Below are 8750 nucleotides of genomic sequence, written 5' to 3' on the forward strand. Positions count from 1 at the left end.
CGACTACAGGGGAGAGAGGTGAATTGGGTTGGAAAGACAGCGGAGAACAATCTGAAATTAATCTGGACACTCCAGATGGCTTGAAGTTTGTGTATGTGCATGTGAGACACGCATGTATACATGCTTTCCTGTAACTGGCAGCTTGTCCGTTTTAGCTTGTGTATAGAGATCAGTAGCTTGTGTATTTATGGGCTTCTGTGGATTTTGTGCCATTTCACACCAATGGGAACATCTGTTTTGTTACAGTGAGCATTGTTTTGATCCTGTTTGATGAAGAAAGACAGAAAAACATGCAAAACGTCTCGTATTTTCACTCCAAAGCCCATAAAAGCACATGCATTGATGCACCAAAATCCAGCCAGGGTTGAGAGGTGGATATGTCATCCGTCAGTCCTGCTTTCCTTCCTTCCTTCCTTCCTTCCTTCCTTCCTTCCTTCCTTCCTTCCTTCCATTCATCACGTAATTGATTTGTTTCTTATTGTGACAGGCCTGGCTGTGCATGATAGGACCACCAACTATGACCTGACTAGTAACAAAATATGTGATTAACTTCCTTTGGCAATCTTCATAAATGATATTGCATTGCGTTTACAAGGATCTGGTGGGTTTCATTGTACTTCTGTGACTGGGTTGTGACCAAGTTGATTGTTACCCCTTGAGTGCACAAAATACCTGAGTGTGGGAGTAAAGAAAGGTGTTTTCTCCCTGACCCCAGGTTATTAGATCAATAGTCATCACTATCTTAGATGCAATTACTGCTGGGTTTTATGTTGGATTGCCTCACACACACTGTGTGCTACGTGCTCCGTTTATACTTCAGATGGAAGTCTATTTAGAGCGTTCATGAGAAGAAAGTAGCAGAGCCGAAATAATGGAGAAGGGAGGGAAAAGTGCTTTAAGGAGTTGTTGATATGGGGAAAGAGGAGAATAAAACCTCAAAGACTTGAGGCACAGCATGTCACAGTGTGACACCTTTTTGTTTTCCCACACTGTCAACTTATTCCAGGGTGCATTTCAGAGGAATGTGTTGTACTTTTGCCTTCAGTACAACAAATTCCTGACTTAAGTTGCAAGTGACTTCTTAAAAAATATGTTTTATTCTGTAAAAACTTACAAGATAGTATTAGTGTTATTTAATAAAGCATTGATGTTGGAAATTGATAAAATTGGATTCATATCTTTTGTGAAATATTTTTTTTAAATATTAAATCTACCACATATTAAACTCTGCTCAGTTTTTTCCTGTGAAATTCAATTGACGTTTTTACAAAAAACAGAAGGATTTATAACTAATCTTCAGTCTGTTCTAATAAGCTAAGACCACTATAAGAATATTTTTAGACTCTATATTGTGTTGTAGGAAAATCGTTTTCCCTAAAAAAAAAATAAAAATAAAAAAAATAAATAAAAAAATCCTAATATATTTGTTCTCATCTCTCTCTTCCAGCTGATTCCTGTGGTGGTGTAGTCCAAGGCCTGAATGGGACCATAGAGTCTCCTGGTTTTCCACATGGCTATCCCAACTATGCCAACTGCACATGGCTGATAATAACAGGCGAGAGGAACCGAATACAGCTAACCTTTGTCACGCTGGCACTGGAGGAAGACTTTGATATTGTATCCGTCTACGATGGACAACCATCGCCTGGCAACTTAAAAATGAGGTTTGAAGTTATTTTGATATTTTTACCTTCTTTCTTGCTACTGTTTTCTGTTCTTCCTCCTCTGTGCTTTATAATCTATTGATTACAGTTTGAGTTTGTCCTGCAAATTTGTCTGCTTGGTGTTAACGTAAAATATGGCGTTCTTTGGCCAACGGCCTAGTGTGACATTGAAAAGGATGCGGATCGCAGCAACATCAGTTTAAAAGTATACAACTTACGTCAGTTAATTTTCTGGTTTTTGCACATCTATTGAATGGAGACTTGGCACCTCCAGTTTACTGCTGTGAGAAGGGAAACCATTTTATGAGCACAAATCCTACTTACAAATTTAGATAATTTACTGTATTCTGACTGGTTTTGGCCAGAGAAAGACGGGACTCGCCCAAAGGACTATTTATGCAAGAATCATCACCACTGCAGAAAATTTCCCTGGAATTAAAAGTTAAAAGTCACATCAAATAACATAAATGGCTAATTTTACATGTAATTATTCACTTTTTGCCACCTTGAACCTTTGTTTTATGACAGAAATATGACAAGAAAAGGAGGCAGATATTAAAGTCTTCTCCGCGAAGTTATTTCACTCACAGAGGGTTCAGGTGGGGTAACACCTGGACAGATTCCCAGTTCAATAAAGACTTGCATTTGCCAAGCAGTCATGAACACAAAAGTCTTAGATCAGCATAGTGTTGCTTGTTAATGTAACTTTCACTCCTTTTGGATAAAACATAACCCATTAATGTCAACTCCACACAAAAAAAGCGCAACCTGAGTTTCAGACCATCACCCTTCAAGCTGTGCAGCATCAGTGTCACACAGCCTGCAGCCTCCAAATACTCTCTGATCTTAAGAGTTTGGTAACGTCGTTAATATTTATTTGAAGAAGAAATGATGGCTTTTTAGTCTCAATTATGAACATCAAGTCCTCTTATTGTGTCACTAAAAACAGACTGATTGCCATTACTCCCTCAAGCTGCAAAATGATTAGAATCATCTCCTTTTGCAGCTTTTCAGTGCTAATTTAGCATTGTTTCGAACAATTTCACAAAGTTATAGCTAAGGGACACCAACTGTTTGTCTTGATTAACTTATAATATTCAACATCAACGAGTTTCTGTTGACAATAAAAATCAGCGAATAATTTGCAAACTCAATATCCACTCCACTGTGTTGGATCCACTTTCCTTTGAGATAAATTTAAAACGGGGAGTCCAGTAACTCCAGAGGAAATCATGAAAGGATGAAGATTATAAAATACTAAAGCTGCTAATGTCGGTAACATTGTTAAAATAAAATAAACTCACTAACTGTAAGACAGTTGATATCTTCATGATCATCTTTTCATACATTTTGCCTGATCACAGGTATGGCAGGAATTGTTTTTAATGAATTAAGCTGTTTATTACATGACCAGCCAATAGAGAACAATGTTAAGATGTCAGGACAAGTTAACCAAAATAAAACAGACATCTAGTATTTAAGACATTGTTACTTATTTTCTCAAAAGAACCTCAGGTTTTAAGGAGCAGATACACAGTTTGTTCTTGACCTTTAAAAAATACTTCATCCCACTATCAAGGCTTTTCTATTTCATGGGCAGTAATATTTGATATTTAACGACTTATGGCAATAAGTCTTCAGAAAGAAAGTGTGTTGATTCTGTCTGTAGCTCCACCATGCTACGTATTGATTTAGATTCCCATAGGAATCATTAGTAGAATTAGTAGAGAGACAATTAGACCTTTCCCAGATGGACAGGATGAGGATGATGGAAGTAGAAAGGTTTGTCAGGAAAGCATGTTGAAATGTGAACCATAACACAGATATTAACATATTGACGTTTGCTAGAACATATAGTATAAAGTTGAGTGAGGACAATGTAAATAACAGATATGCCCAGAAGATAACCATTTCCTGTCAAACTGAGTCCTTAGGAGAACAGAAACTCCTCTACTTAACAGTTTACACATTCACCCAAAACAGTCACTAATGCACATCCATCCATCCGTCATCATACATGGGAGAGACGCTGGTGCCTGTCTCCACCTGTCAACAGGTGAGAGGCGGGGTCACCGGTCCATCGCAGGGCAACACAGAGACAGACAGGACAAACAATCATGCACACACACTCACTCACACACGCACACACACACACACAAGCACGCACACACACGCACGCACGCACGCACGCACACACACACACACACACACGCACGCACGCACCTAAAGAGAGATCAATTAACATAACCTTGTTTAACGTCGTTTTAAAACTTGACATTAAAACCACAAGGAATTACATTTCAAAAATAAACATTTCACAATTTTTGATTGGTTTTAAAATGAATATTTTATTGCAGAAACCCACCGACTGTGAAAAGCATCCAAAGTAAAAAAAAATAATAAACAAGTCGAATTCTATCACCAAGGATTCAGCATAAAACCAAATGCAGGTTATTCTGTTTTGCATGTTTAAAATTTCTTTTCATCACTATGTAAAAAAAAAAAAAAAAAGTAAAGATTTTGTTGTTTCGTCTGACGATCAACAAAAACGCTCAGGGATCTGTGAGGTCTTGATGAATGGGCAGAGTTCCTGCTTGGTGAAAGAGGAAGGAAGGAATGCTAATATTGCTTCAGAAAGGGCAAAGAGAACAAAATATACAGTACAGAGCTGGTAAAATAAGGAAATCTTATTCATAGTGCTCTCTGTGTGTAGGAGGGATGAGCTGGGAATGCACTAAGTGGAAGGTTGCTGGTACAGTTAATTTTTTTTTCTTGAAAACACTTCACAGCTATGTCATGTGTCATTGTTTAAAAGACATTTTGTTTCTGGATAGATGAGAATAGCCTGTTCAGCTGCTGATTGAAATAAATAAAAATAAAGATCATGTCTCCTGTTTTGCGTTACAAAAAGCTTAAACTGCTGAAGGATAACTTATAAAGATATTTTTGTGCAAGATAATAGCTTACATCAACACAGAGGTTGTCCATGACTCAAGGCTACAAATAGTGTTTTGAAGTTTGCTTTATTTCAATAAATCGACCATTTGCACTTTATATTGTTTCTCACCACCTTTTTTTCTAATTCATTTTTTTTAACAGTTTGTTTGTAATTTCTTCTTCTAGCAATAATAAATTAAACTAGAGAACTGGCAGAGCAATAAAAAACAAAATTATCATCTCTTCCACTAAAGCTTAAAAAAAGGTGGAAGTGAAAAAATACTCTCAAACATCAGAGCATGTTTGTAGCCTTTTATTAAGCAACGTAATATTTTTTTATCAGTCTCGCAGGAGAAGGAAATCATATTTTCTTCCTCGTCATAATCTACGGTGGCAGAAGCTAATTTTATTAACCTGTGTTTAATTGCATTATTATTCTGGTAGAGTTGGGAGAAGTCCTAAACATGCTTTGTTTTTCAACTGTCTACTCTTCAGAGGCAGAAGAAGGACTAAAAAAAGGATTTGTTTGTACTTAGTTGCTCGGCCCCGATGAGATGCGGCAAGATTATTTCGTTAGATTGTTAGTCTCAAGAGACACAATACAGATTCATTAACTTATTAGCCACTTCACTTACTTACTTTCAAAGCAGTTTATGAAAAGCCCAGCCTTTTATTGACTGAAATTATTTTCTATTAAAACAAAGAAGATAGAAGAGATGTGAAAATAAAATGACGGAAGCAGAAAAGAAAGAAAAAGTCATTCATATTTGTACGTGTGTACCACCATCAAATACAGGTGTATCTAATTAAAAATTAGAGCATGGTATGAAGGTTCATTTATTTCAGTAATTAAATTACAAAAGTAAAACTCTTATTATGTAGATACATTACTCACAGAGTGCCATTTTTCAGCCACTCACAATTATTTTTGTTTTGGTGACAAATTTCACCCTCAGATAAATAATCAAATAAAGTTCTGATGCAAAAAAAGTCGGCCTCCTGAAAGCACGTCATAACCTGTACAGCGTGTGCCCTCCATGCAGTGTTTTGCATAAATTCCTACATTGCGGAACGAAGGCGATAAGCTTGTGTTTCTGTCGAGTGCTACAGGAAGCCCAGTTTGATTTAAAGAGCCCTTCATCTCGCCCGCATTGTTTTGTCTGATGTCTCTCATGTTCCTCTTGACCCCATTAGCTACTTTCACTAAACATTTCCATCATATACCTGCAAAGATGAGCCACCTCTGGGCCGCCTCTGGCAATTCATAAATCACAAGTGCGGATCGTGATATCCCGCAAAGATGTAACCTTTCAGAAAGTGTGGAACAACAGGAGGTGTTGTCATTGGCATTGACAGCAGAACAATCTGTGTTGAAAGTCTTCCCGTTCTATTCTTCTCGAAACAATAACCTCAGATGAACCAGTTGTACATGTTGTGTTGTTGTTAAATGATCTCACATATATTTAGACAGTTCAATTCTCTGTCCTTCGCCCAGGTGGGAAACTTCTGACATGAGCTCTGATTCAGCTTAACATAAGGAAAGCAACAGTTGTGGCACCGACTCCACCAACAGTTCACACTTTTGTGAATCTCACTTTTCTTTCCAGTCCTCAAAAGGCTGTGTTTATCCTTATTGTTCATGCATCGTTCTGTTCTACCAGTTATTCTTCCACTCAACTTTTTATATGTGCCGGTGCAGCACTCTGAACATTTTGCATCTTTGGGAATTACTTTTTTTTTTTAGATGCAAATGCTCATTTTATCTAATGAGCTTTAAAACAGATTGTTTTGATGTTCAGAGATGGAAGATGGAGCGTGTCAAAATTATTTCTTCCTTCCTGCTTCTTCTTATGAGTGTATCCTCAGCCTCATCAAGATACATATAGAATATGCATTACATAACTATAAATTCATCACTGAAAGGAAAAAAAAAATAACGCTGCAGATAACTGCTTTGGCAATGAACTGGGAAAAGATGCCAGCTGCAACCGTACCATGCTACGATTTACGTCAGCTGCCACCAGAGTTATTTGGTACCTACACTTTTTTGAGTGAATCAAATATGCTAAGTGTATTTCAAATGTTCCTCCAGGCCCTCAGTGTAAAAAAAAAATTATAAATAAATTTAAAAAAAAAGTAGAGGACTGGTGTTTTTGTAGCTTGTTGCCTTAAGTGCAGTGAGCTGTTACAGTAAGTCTATTCCCACAGCTATTTAGACCACGTAAGAGGTTCTCTATTTTCTCAACATAGCTCTTCTGTTGATGTTAGCACTTTTCTCAAAACACTATACAGGGACAAGTAACATATTGCCTAGTTGAGCCCACTAACCAGTCTTCGTTTTGGCCCCTGGGGTCTCCAAAGCACCGCCACTCTTGTCATATTCAGCTATATACTTAAATTTATGTCCACTATCAAAGACCTTAACTTATCTTTACGTTAAATAGACTGTATAGGACCTGATTTCAATTATCCTTTTGTCATTGCTTGTCTTCCTGAGCTCCAGTTGTTGGTTAGCTGAAAGATCCTCCTCCTCCCTCCTGGATACTGTGAGACTTGCTGAAATCAACCAGTCAAGCTTGTCGACATGGACAGTGCAATGAAGCTTTAAGGAGCTGCCTTCTCTTTCTTTGCTCAAACAGAGGTGCACATAAGGCATGGGATATACTCTGTCTTCGTTTTGCACTCACTGGTTTTACTGTCCTCAGAGTTCTGTGTGGGAAACACTGCAATATCATATATAGAAGAATTGTTGAACTGCATCTGTGCCCCCTTCTTACCAGTCCCTGCTGTGCGTCAGCAGCTCTAACTCTGCTCCATCCCACTCACTCTGATGGCTGATGTCAACAGTGTGAAAATATTTATCTCAAACTGAAGAGCTTGTCTCTTACTCAGACATTATTACCTCTGTTATATGTCTTAGAGTAGAAACGAAACATCATCCATCCATCCGTATCCATATCTATATAGATGTGTATAATTTTAGATGTAGATCTATATGCGTAAATCTCTATATATATTTCGATCTCTTTCTCTTTGTATGTATATATGTGCACTCACACAACTCTATAAAAAACTAAGAGCCCTCTGCTCTGAACCCCACTGGAAGCCTCCTGGTTATTCCACCACATGTTGATTTCTGAACTCTTTCTGAGTTAAAACATTAGTATTGTTGTCAGTTAATACATAAGAATTTGTTTTCTTTGCATTATTTGAGGTCTGAAAGCTCTGCATCGTTTTAGTTATTTTGAGCATTTCTCATTTTCTGCAAATAAATACCAAATTTTTGCTTTGACTTTCGGAGACAAGTTGTCAGTAGTTCATAGAATAAAAGAACAATGTTCATTTTACTCTCTCTATATATATATCTATATATCTATATCTATATCTATATATATATATATATATATATATATATCTATAGATATATATATATCTATATATCTATATCTATATATATATATATCTATAGATATATATATATATATATATATATCTATAGATATATATATATAGATATAGATATAGATATATAGATATATATATATAGATATAGATATATAGATATATATATATAGATGAAAGTTTGAAGTCACCCCTAAGCTTTAACCTGTTGAAGAACATTGGTTCCTAGTTACAAGATCAGAACATATTTAAAAACATGCTTTTCTTTCAAAGGCATATTGAGAAGACTGTAATGGATGCAAAACCTTTTCTTGTGTATCTGACAATAAGAGGAGTGTATGGTGCTCCAGGAATGTCTGTGTGCATGTTTTCCATTTCAGCAAAGTTCTTTAATGTAAAAAAAAAAAATCATAAATAAATCAAAATTAGTTGCTGGATTATTTGGTTCAGTAACTCAAAAAAAGAAACAAAAAACAGAATCTCTTGGACCTGGATAAAGACATGCCCAAAGTTCTTCAAAGAGCTTGTCAAGTAGGTTATTCTAAGCCTCTGGGTGGAGATGCCACAGTTATTCTGTGGGCTCAGGCGGTTTTAGATTGTTTTTTTCCCTAAGATCAAGGTTCTGTGATATAAATCGTACCTCCAACACAACTTTAAAAACATATTTTCAGTAGTCAGACAAGCTGTGAACATTTGCTAATTCTTGACCGTTAAATTCATTGCTTATGGAAGAGGGAAGCTATTTGC

The sequence above is a fragment of the Poecilia latipinna genome, unplaced genomic scaffold (assembly GCF_001443285.1).
Source record: "Poecilia latipinna isolate Pla-1442-1.1 unplaced genomic scaffold, P_latipinna-1.0 Scaffold1163, whole genome shotgun sequence".
NCBI lineage: Eukaryota > Metazoa > Chordata > Actinopteri > Cyprinodontiformes > Poeciliidae > Poecilia > Poecilia latipinna.